This window comes from Notolepis coatsorum (assembly GCF_963971535.1).
Source record: "Notolepis coatsorum genome assembly, chromosome: 16".
Taxonomy (NCBI): domain Eukaryota; kingdom Metazoa; phylum Chordata; class Actinopteri; order Aulopiformes; family Paralepididae; genus Notolepis; species Notolepis coatsorum.
The window spans coordinates 86,715,148-86,725,565 of record NC_140180.1 but is presented as its reverse complement, the minus strand read 5'-3'; positions in this window follow the sequence as shown (position 1 = coordinate 86,725,565).

The following is a 10,418-nucleotide window of genomic DNA, read 5'->3' as shown; positions in this document are numbered from 1 at the left end:
CACTGATCCAGGGTCATTAAACGTACTGTATCACTGATCCAGCGCCATTAAACTTACTGTATCACTGATCCAGGGTCATTAAACTTACTGTATCACTGATCCAGGGTCATTAAACGTACTGTATCACTGATCCAGGGTCATTAAACTTACTGTATCACTGATCCAGGGTCATTAAACTGACTGTATCACTGATCCAGGGTCATTAAACTTACTGTATCACTGATCCAGGGTCATTAAACTGACTGTATCACTGATCCAGGGTCATTAAACTTACTGTATCACTGATACAGGGTCATTAACCCCTTAAGCATCCGGCAAAAATGGAGCTATTTTTGTTTTTGTTTTTGACGATTGCATACCCAAAGTAATTTACGATTTATTATACTTTCTACTCATAGCATATGCATCAGTCTGGTCTCGTTTGAAAGGTAACATTGTGAGGTTTCTCACACAATAAAGTTCTAATAAAAAATCCCTTTGAGTGCTAATGAAATATAGTAACAGAGGTTTGAACAAACTGAAGTAAAAGTTATATTATCGTACTTGGCCATCGCATCCCGCTCTTAAGCCATTCCGAGATATACCTCATCTCATGTACCTACTGTACACCATCAACGAAAAACAAATACACCCATCACCTGCCGGGCCCCGCCCCTATAGAGGCGTACTCTATAAGATACTAGGCATGGTCACCAAACACTCTTCCTCTATTTCGTTTCCATCATAGCGGTCGCAAAGCGCCCTATGTAACTAGTGCTATGAAAAGATTAGAGAAATTGAGTAATGTTGAATGTTTACCGGAGGTTTGCTTACCCCTGGAATCTTCGGGGCATGTTTCAGCGACACGTCGGGCCTATTCTGATGTTTTCTCGTCTGGTGGTAGCAGATCAAGGAGCAGCGTGCAAGGTTTGGCTATCGAGCCGGCTTGTACACAGGTAGGCCCTGTGTCATCAGGCATTGATGTTGGTGTTAGTAATGCTGTGGAGTGTGTTTCGGCGCCAGGGGCAGGGTGGCTTGGTGAACGTTCCACTGCAGTGGACGATTTCCTGGCTATCCTGGAGCATGCTGCTAACACTAATGCTACTAATGCTACTGCTAATGCTAATGCTAATGCTGAAATGGGTCGTTGTTCTAATATTCCCCGCCGCGGGACGTTGCCGCTTTTCCCTCCTCTTGCCCGGTTCATTGATGAAGGTCAGTCGGTTGCTAATGTGGGGGGTTTCGCTGAGTCTTATTTACCTTTTTTACGGGTAAAAGGGCTAACAACAGGGTGCAGGCCGGGTGTACCGTGGCTAAGTAGCCAGGTAGCTTTGATCCTGTGCCCCGGCGGGGATGAACGATGTTCCACCCGGCCGATGCTTGAGAGCGAATTGGCTCGGAGGGTGGCAGTATGGACGGATGAGTGGTATACTGCTGCAGGATGGTTTGTAGCGGCGGCCAGTGTTATGACTCAGCTGGCTATTTTCCTATCCACATTGGCGTCGGGTAGTGGGGCTATGGGTCCAGCCGACATTATAAACATGTTGCATGTTTGTGGTGTTATAGAGATCTTGACTCAGTCGCAAGCTACTGTATAACTGCAGGGAGGATTAGGATGCTATCAACGTTTGTTATTAGGCATGTCTGGTTGGAGCACTCTCCTCTTGGGGAAGAGGATAGGTTTTCTCTCCTCACGACTCCTTTTTCCACGGAAGGACTTTTTGGTCGTTCTGTGGAGGCGCAGGCGGTTGTTGATCTGGGTCCCACACCGCCTCACGCTGTGCAGCCAGAGGTTGGAGCACGGCCTCGTCAACGACTGTGGCGAGGCCCTCGACAGGCGGCCATGTTTCCCCCGCCAGTGGTACCCTGGGCGGAGAGTCAACGGGGATCCACAAGGTCGACAGCCTTGGCGGCCGAGGGATCGGCCATTTTGGGTGTATTCGGCTTGGATAAAACAAGCCGTTGTCATTCTGCCGCGAGCAGCCCGCTCCCCGTTCAAACCTCTCTCCGTTACCCACGGAAGCGGGGCTCTGATCGTTTTTCTTTGGCTGCGGGCCGCAAACCTTCTTTGAAGCGCATGCAGCCCCACTTTTCACTTCTCATGGGGACAGGGGCTGACACCCAGTTGATGGCTGAGCCTGGGTCTGTCCGTGAGAATGTTGTGCTGTCGCGTGGCTCCTGCACCACACGTTGTGTGATGGGTGAGCCTGGTGTTATGGCTGCCACTAGCTACAGTGGTCAGCAGGGGGACTCGAGGCCTCTTCTGTTGAATGCACAGCAAGGGTTACCCCGGCCTCGCCTTCGCCAGGCGGGGTGTCACGCTGATGCCTCCCACTCCCGTGAGAGCGGCAGTGGTCTGCAAAGAAGAGGCAAGCGTGATTTGGGTGATAGCAATATCACTGCAGGGCTACGGCGTGTAGGAGCCCATGGGGTCCTCATGCCTTGCATGTCTAGCTGTAGAACAACTCCTCAGCATGCGCTAGAGGGGTGTTCAGGGGGGGGGTGTGTGTCAACCAGTTTGATGGCAGCTTCTCCCGTATCAAACCGGCCCTTTCTGTCGGGGTCCCCCCTTCACCTCCATAGACCTGAAGGAATGCGTATTTTCACATCCCGATTTTCCCTCCTCACAGGAAGTTCCTGCTGTTCCTGTTTCAGGGCGTAGTGTACGAGTACCAGAGGTTGCCGTTCGGCTATTCTCTGGCTCCCCGCACATTCACCAAGTGCGTAGCGGCTGCGCTGGAGCCTCTACGTCGTCGGGGAATACAGGTTCTATTCTATCTCGACGACATTCTACTCCTCAGCCGGTCGGAGGAGGTTGCCAAGTCTCATACCAGGCTGGTGGTGGAATTCCTCACCAAGCTGGGTTTTGCTGTGAACTAGAAGAAGAGTACACCTCTTCCCAGTCAACAGGTGGAGTACTTGGGCTTGACGCTGAGGTCAAGGCCCATGATTGTAACCCTCTCGGAGCAGCGGAGGGTGTCTATCCTTCACGCGCTCGGGGGTTTCCGTCTGGGAGGGACGGTCACGGCGCTGCAAGTGATGCGCCTGCTCGGTATGATGGCATCTGCTCACACGGTGGTTCCTCTTGGCCTCCTCTTCATGAGGATGATACAGAGGTGGTTTTTCTCTATGGGAATAGATCCGGTGAGGGACAAATGGAAACGGTTGACGGTTCCTTTGTCGATATGGGGAGATCTCGCCCATTGGAGGAGGCTGGGTATTCTCACCATTGGGGTCCCCATGGGCAGCAGGCGCTCACACGTCACGGTCTTCACCGACGCCTCTCTCACGGGTTGGGGAGGGACGTGTCGGAACAACGCAGTGGGGGGCAGCTGGACGAAGGTCCATGCTGGCCCGTCTACCCCGCACATCAATGTGTTGGAATTGAAGGCGGTCCTCCTGGTCCTCAAACAGTTCGACCACCTGGTGGTAGGCGAGCACGTTCTGGTCAGAATGGACAGTATGACGGCAGCGGCGTATATCAACAGGCAGGGTGGGACTCGTTCCATCCGCCTGCACCGGGCGGCAGTCGAACTTTGGCTATGGGCATCTCGCAGGCTGCGCAGTCTGAGTGCGCTCCATATCCCTGGTGCAGAGAATGTGGGCGCGGATATGATGTCTCGGGGCAGTCCTCGTTACGACGAGTGCGAACTCCGCCACGATATAGTCAGGCAGATCTGGGATCGCTTCGGGGAGGCCTCGGTGGATCTGTTTGCGAGCCGACGTTCTCACAAGTGCCCCTTGTGGTTCTCGGTCAGTCGAGCAGATCATCCCCCCTTGGGGGTGGATGCCTTCTCGATCTTTCCATGGCCGCCCGGTCTTCTGTACGCCTTTCCTCCTGTACAGCTGTTGAGTCAGCTGTTGGAGCGGATACGGAGGGAGCGCAGGACGGTGATCCTGGTCGCGCCGGACCGGGGCACGGCAGTGTGGTTCCCGGTCTTGATCCAGCTACTGGTCGCTCCGCCTTGGGTTATTCCTTGGTCGGCGACGGCCCTCTCTCAGCAACACGGGTCGCTGTTTCAGTACCCGGTGTTGGGCCAACGCCTGATGGTGTGGCTGGTGGGAGGGTAAGTCTGGATAGGATGGACCCTTCTGTGGTTGATACCATCTGGAATGCGCATGCTCCCTCCACTGTCGCGCTTTACGTGGGCAGATGGCGTATGTTCCAAGAGTGGTGTAAGGCGGGGGGCCGGGACCCAGTCTCCTGCCCCCTGGATGCTGTCCTTGGTTACCTCCAGTCTCTCCTTGATAGACTGTCGGCTTCGACGGTGAGGGTATATGCAGCAGCTATATCCTCCTATCATGAGGGATTTGAGGGGGATGTCTTGTTCAGCCACCCTCTTGTGAAGCGTTTCCTGCTTGGCGCTCGACGCGTTAAGCCGGTGCAACGCTCTTTGGCTCCGAGTTGGGATCTTCAATTGGTCCTCAGTCGGTTGTCCTTGGCCCCGTTTGAGCCGCTTGAGCAAGCGCCGTTGGGACGGCTGTCATTCAAGACCGCGTTCTTGCTGGCTGTCACCTCCGCTAAACGCGTGGGTGAGCTCTGTGCTCTTTCGGTACGTCCAGAGTGCCTGTCTTTTCGTTCCGATTGCGGTGCCACTCTGCGGCCTAATCCTGCTTTCGTGCCTAAAAATATCCGGAGTTCCTTCCGCCCCAGGGATATTGTGGTTCAGGCGTTTCATCCGCCTCCTCACGCTAGTGAGTTAGATGCAGGCCTTCACCTGTCATGTCCGGTCCGTGCTTTGGGAATTTACCTCAGCCGTACTCAGGACCTCAGGGTTACCGATCAGCTTTTTGTCTGTCATGGTGGTTCTCTTGCCGGTAAGGCACTATCGAAACAGCGCCTGGCCCATTGGTTGTGCGAGGGCATTGCCCTCTGCTACACGTTGGCCGGGCTGGATCCCCCTGGGGGCGTCAGGGCGCACTCCACTCGTGGGGTGGCAGCCTCTGCCGCTCTGCTGGGTGGGGCCTCGGTGGAGGACATCTGTGCTGCAGCTTCATGGTCCTCCCCGGGCCCCTTTGTAAGGTTTTACCTCATGGACATGACCGGGGGTTCTGTCTCCCAGGCGGTTCTGGGGTCTGTGGCCTCTCCTGCTTCCCGTCCTTTGGTAGGGTAGCAGGGGTGTGTGGGTATGGGCCACAGTGTGTTGGTTCACACGTGCTTCCGCCTGTGCTGTGTGTTCAAGGGGTTCTAGTTCCCTCTTGCTCGCACTCGGGTGGAGTTGACTGCGCCCCCAATTCATTAGGAAGGATGGGGTGACGGGACTCCCCAACCCCTTGATGTGGGCTTACGGGTCCTCAGGGGGTGCATCTGTCGGGCCTCGCGTCCGCTCTACACCATATCTCGGAATGGCTTAAGAGCGGGACGCGATAGCCAAGTACGATAATATAACGACAATGAGTACTGGCTAAGCGTCCCGCTCTTAAGCGGCCCTGAGTTCCCTTGAGGAATCTTTTCCTGGAAACGGGTTTTTTGCGAGGAAGAGTGTTTGGTGACCATACTCTTCGGTTCAAATAACAAACTCAGCAAGACCGACGGCTTCTCGGTTACAGTGGGTGACAATATTGTCACAAGGAAAGATGAAATTACCTACCTATGTTCCATCCTAGAGGCTAATCTTTCCTGTGACAAAATGGCATCCAATATAATAAAAAAAAGTCAACCAACGAACTCGATTCTTGTACCGGATCTCCTCTCTGGTAAACAAGAATACCCTGAAGACTCTGGCAGGAGCACTCATTCAAGGGTACTACGACTATGCTTGCACCTCATGGTACCAAAGCACCTCAAAGGCACTAAAAAACAAATTACAAACATCTCAAAACAAGCTAGTCAGACTACTGCTTGACCTGACTCCTAGAACCCACCTCACCCCGGCCCACTTTGACAACCTAGGATGGCTTAGAGTAGACGACAGAGTACAGCAACTTGCAATGGGCCTGGTCTACAAGATACACTACGCGACCAAGGTGCCCATGTACATGTCAAAATACTTCCCAAAGGTCAGTGAATACCACGATCACAACACCAGAGGGAGCTCCACAAATAATGTTAAACCCAGATTCGGCTCAAACAAGGGACTAAACACGTTTCGCAATTATGCCACATCAATGTGGAACGCCCTACCCAAAGCTGTAAAGGAATGTGAATCACTACCCACTTTCAAAAACACTCTCAAAGAACACCTACGGGAGACTGCAATTCGAAACTGGCCCCTACAAATGTCTTAACCCAGTTGTACAGTAAATTACCAAGTATGGCTTTGTCAGTATTCCAATGTACAGTGTACAGTGCCCCCCCCCCCCTACCCCAACCCCCCCCCCCTCCAATGTACAGCCCCCCACCCACCCAACCCCACCCCACCCACCCAACCTCCTCCAATGTACAGTTTCTACGTCAAATGTATATACACTCTTTTTCTGGACACTTTTTGTATCACAAACAGTACTGTATTTGCAAATCTGATATGTCATAAATGCATAGATGTAGCAGTACTGTCTATCTGTATGTCATGTATGTCATATATGTTATGATGAATTGAAAATGGGGGACCCTGATGTAAACAAGACGAAAGTCTTTCTCTGGTCTGCATCCCCTTAACAATTGTGTGTATTGAGCTGTACTGTACCCATTCTGCAATCTGTTAATAAACTTTTCAATCAATCAATTCAAAACCATGCCTAGTATCTTATAGAGTACGCCTCTATAGGGGCGGGGCCCGGCAGGTGATGGGTGTATTTGTTTTTCGTTGATGGTGTACAGTAGGTACATGAGATGAGGTATATCTCGGAATGGCTTAAGAGCGGGACGCTTAGCCATTACACATATAACTAGGTTATATACATAACCTGTTGTTTTGTGTACTCCCATTTCTTTTTACTGGTTGCCAGATGCCTGTTTTTATGTTCCAGCTGAGAGGTATAGGAGCTGGAAAACATAACAGTTCCACAGCCTGAGAGGTGTAGGAGCTGGAAAACATAACTGTTCCACAGCCTGAGAGGTATAGGAGCTGGAAAACATAACGGTTCCATAGCCTGAGAGGTATAGGAGCTGGAAAACATAACGGTTCCATAGCCTGAGAGGTGTAGGAGCTGGAAAACATAACGGTTCCATAGCCTGAGAGGTGTAGGAGCTGGAAAACATAACTGTTTCACAGCCTGAGAGGTATAGGAGCTGGAAAACATAACGTTCCACAGCCTGAGAGGTGTAGGAGCTGGAAAACATAACAGTTCCATAGCCTGAGAGGTATAGGAGCTGGAAAACATAACAGTTCCATAGCCTGAGAGGTGTAGGAGCTGGAAAACATAACAGTACCATAGCCTGAGAGGTGTAGGAGCTGGAAAACATAACAGTTATGTATCGTAGTGGCTCTCGCTCGGCGTCACTCATGCACTGTCCTTGCACGTGCACGCGCACTGAATAAAAGACCACAATGTACCTTTATATCCCAATATTTGTCTGACCACACCCCTATCAGCTTACCCATATAAGCAGGGGTGGGGCCACCCCCTCGCCTCCTTTCTCGCTTTCACCACAAGGAGTGCCTCGGTAGATTCCCACTTGACGATGTTGTTAGTAGGAGAAGAGTTGGAAAACAAGAGATACGTTGACATCATATCTTTATTTTCTCTCTCACTATATTCGAGAAAATACGGCGATATTGTCTTCGTACTGGAGTGTCTGGAAGATGATGATCATTCTACACCTCAGTCGGGTTTCGTATTGGGAATTTATGCCACTACATGCCTCTCAACTGCAGTCCTCCTTGCTGTGGCTGGTTGCGGTAAAACCTTCCAGCGACACAGCTGGACTGTAGGATGCGCCGCTGTTGTGAGAAGCGGTGGGTTCCAGGTTGGTGAGTAATGTTTTGCTTGCGAGCTCCACTTGTCTGTTAGTGCTATGGGGGCTAGCTGACAATGTTTACGAAAACCGGCCCCAGATTAGGGTCCTTTGTTCAGCCTTTAGGCGACGGCGGAGGATCCTGGTTTGAAGCCCATTATAGCAACTAGTGGGCCACACGACCAGTAACTGGTGATCCCAGGATCTCTGGACGCGTGGGTACTTCTCTGTCACCGTATAAGGCCCCGTCTTTCATATACAAATGAGAGTATACCCTAAACGAGGAAATGTGAGCATGGATGATCGTTATCGGAAAATCGATGTTCAAGTCGGCTACAGCCCAGTTGGGACTTGTACCGGCTCCGCCGGATTGTAAAATCACCATTGTAAAACTGTGTTAACATCTCGTTTCTCTTCTCTCTTAAAAGGTGAGGAGGGTTTCAGAACGGCGGCCTGTCTGGGTGTGACTTGTAATATCGTTGTGTACGAGTTCAGGTGATAGCTGCTTAGCTTGCGTGCTAGTTGTGGCCTACTGTGTTAGCCAGTCAGCTGTTAGCTGCGGCGCTAGCTCGCTGTGTTTACCAGGAGCCTGTTGTGTCACTAGGCTAGGTAACGTTAGCTTGCTGCTCCGAGTGCGGCCGTTAGCTTAATGCTACACTGTTGAACGTTCTGAGACTATAACATGCTTAAACACTCTGACTACGACGTCATCTTTGACAGAGGATGTTAGTCGAATCTACCCTGGGGCCAGCCGGCGAGGACTGCGTCAACAAGGGGGGCCGTAGCGGCGGGATGGAGCGACGACGCTGCCCATGCCGACAACACAGGACGGCTGTGTTTACTACGGTGCCTTGTTAGAGACTGCAGTTTCGCTTGATCTGCGCTCACGGTAGGAAGGGTCCTGACCAGACCTTGAACACTTCTTCTTGCTTTCCCTTCTAAATGTTTTGTAAATAACGATGTTTTCCAAAACGAGTGTTGCTGCACTACATTTAGGATACAACGCGAGTTATGTGTGAATTGTCTTGTCACTGGTCTCCATGCAAATCGGGTTATTTGTTACAGATGTGAAAATGATCTGGTTTGTTGTGTTGAGACACATTGTGTGTTCATGTACCGTGTAATCACAACTAAGGGGGTTAAACTAACCTATAAAGCTATGCTTAGTGACATATGAGTAAAGAATGATTCTTTTCTCAGCCTGTAATGACAATGAACAGTGTGTTCACATATTAACAGGTTTACCTGTTTAACTGGCCGTATTAAGGGTAAAGTAGGAGGGGTGTTTTTCCCCCCGGTTCCCTGGGGACTTCTTCACCCTCCTCTCAGACATGTTGTTACACTATATTGTGTCACTGTGTGGTAGGGATACGATGTAACCCTTAGCTTGATTGCTGAGGTTGTGCTAAAACTGCTTGAGGAACTGTATTTTCCTAAAAGAAAAGATTGTTTGGTCACTTTTCGTGTGTGCTTAGCAAGGCCTGTGGCCGATACTAATCGAGAATTATGTATTCTCTCATTATGAAAAACGGCGTTCCTCTGTAGAGTGTTTTTGCCATTTTTTGTAGGTGATAAAGGGTTGTGTGTGTCGTGCAACCTACAACTGGGTTGGGTTGGCCACAGAAGCACATGTGTAAGTCTGGTACCGGGGCTCTTGAGAGGGCCTTCTCTATTCTGTGTTTTTTCCTTAGTAAAAATCAGATGGCAGGTTAGCACATGCGCTGTGTGAAGCTGTTAGACGCTTCATGGAGCTGACTATGACTGCGTCATACTCTCTTTTGTCATTACATCGTATCATGGGTGTGGGGTCGTAAAGGGGTGAACTGGTAATCCTTTTCTCCCCTTCTTTGATGGGCAGGGGTTAAAACCTCCTGTCCTTCAAGGTTCCTGTCACGTTGCTGTTCGGCACGTTACAGGGTAAGAGGGGGGGGGGGGGGAGTTTCCTGGTCCCACGCCCTGGAATATTGGGCGTGTGCACCGCAGAAATTCCCCCGCCATAGAGTACGTCACTGTGCGCGTCTCTGTTGGTAGGACTTCCGTGTGCTGTTCGGGTCCATATGATGGATCTGTTTCGGGGGGTGGTCAGGGCTCCTCCTCACGAAGCTCCTATTCGGGCTCTCTGTGAGTTAGGACTCTCCTTCCATGTGAGGGAGCCTCCTCAGAGTACAGTGCCTCCTCCTCAGATTGTCAAGGTGAGTGGAACCTCAAGAAGGAGTCCTACTCTATTGTGTGTGTATTCGATTCAATTCGATTATTGAGTGTGTATGGGTTCAGTGCCTCCTCCCCGGAGAGCCCTAAAACCAAACTTTTACATGGCTCAAGGTGCAATATATTCTTTTCAATCTGTACAGCTCGCGTGGGAAGTCTCTCTGGGGATTTCCGTCTCCTCTCTATGGGAGGGTGGTGGAATGTAAAAATGTAAACAATTTTTACGCCCGGCTGTGTAGACTGGGATACATGCTGTTGGTGCTTCCTTCTTTTCTATTAAAAAGGGTTGGAGTTAGGAAGCATCGCACCCCTCTTGTCGTTCCCCTGGGCGCCTTGGGGATTCAATGACATGTCTAAATAGCCTGTTCATTGATGTGGTTGTGTCCCGACGCAC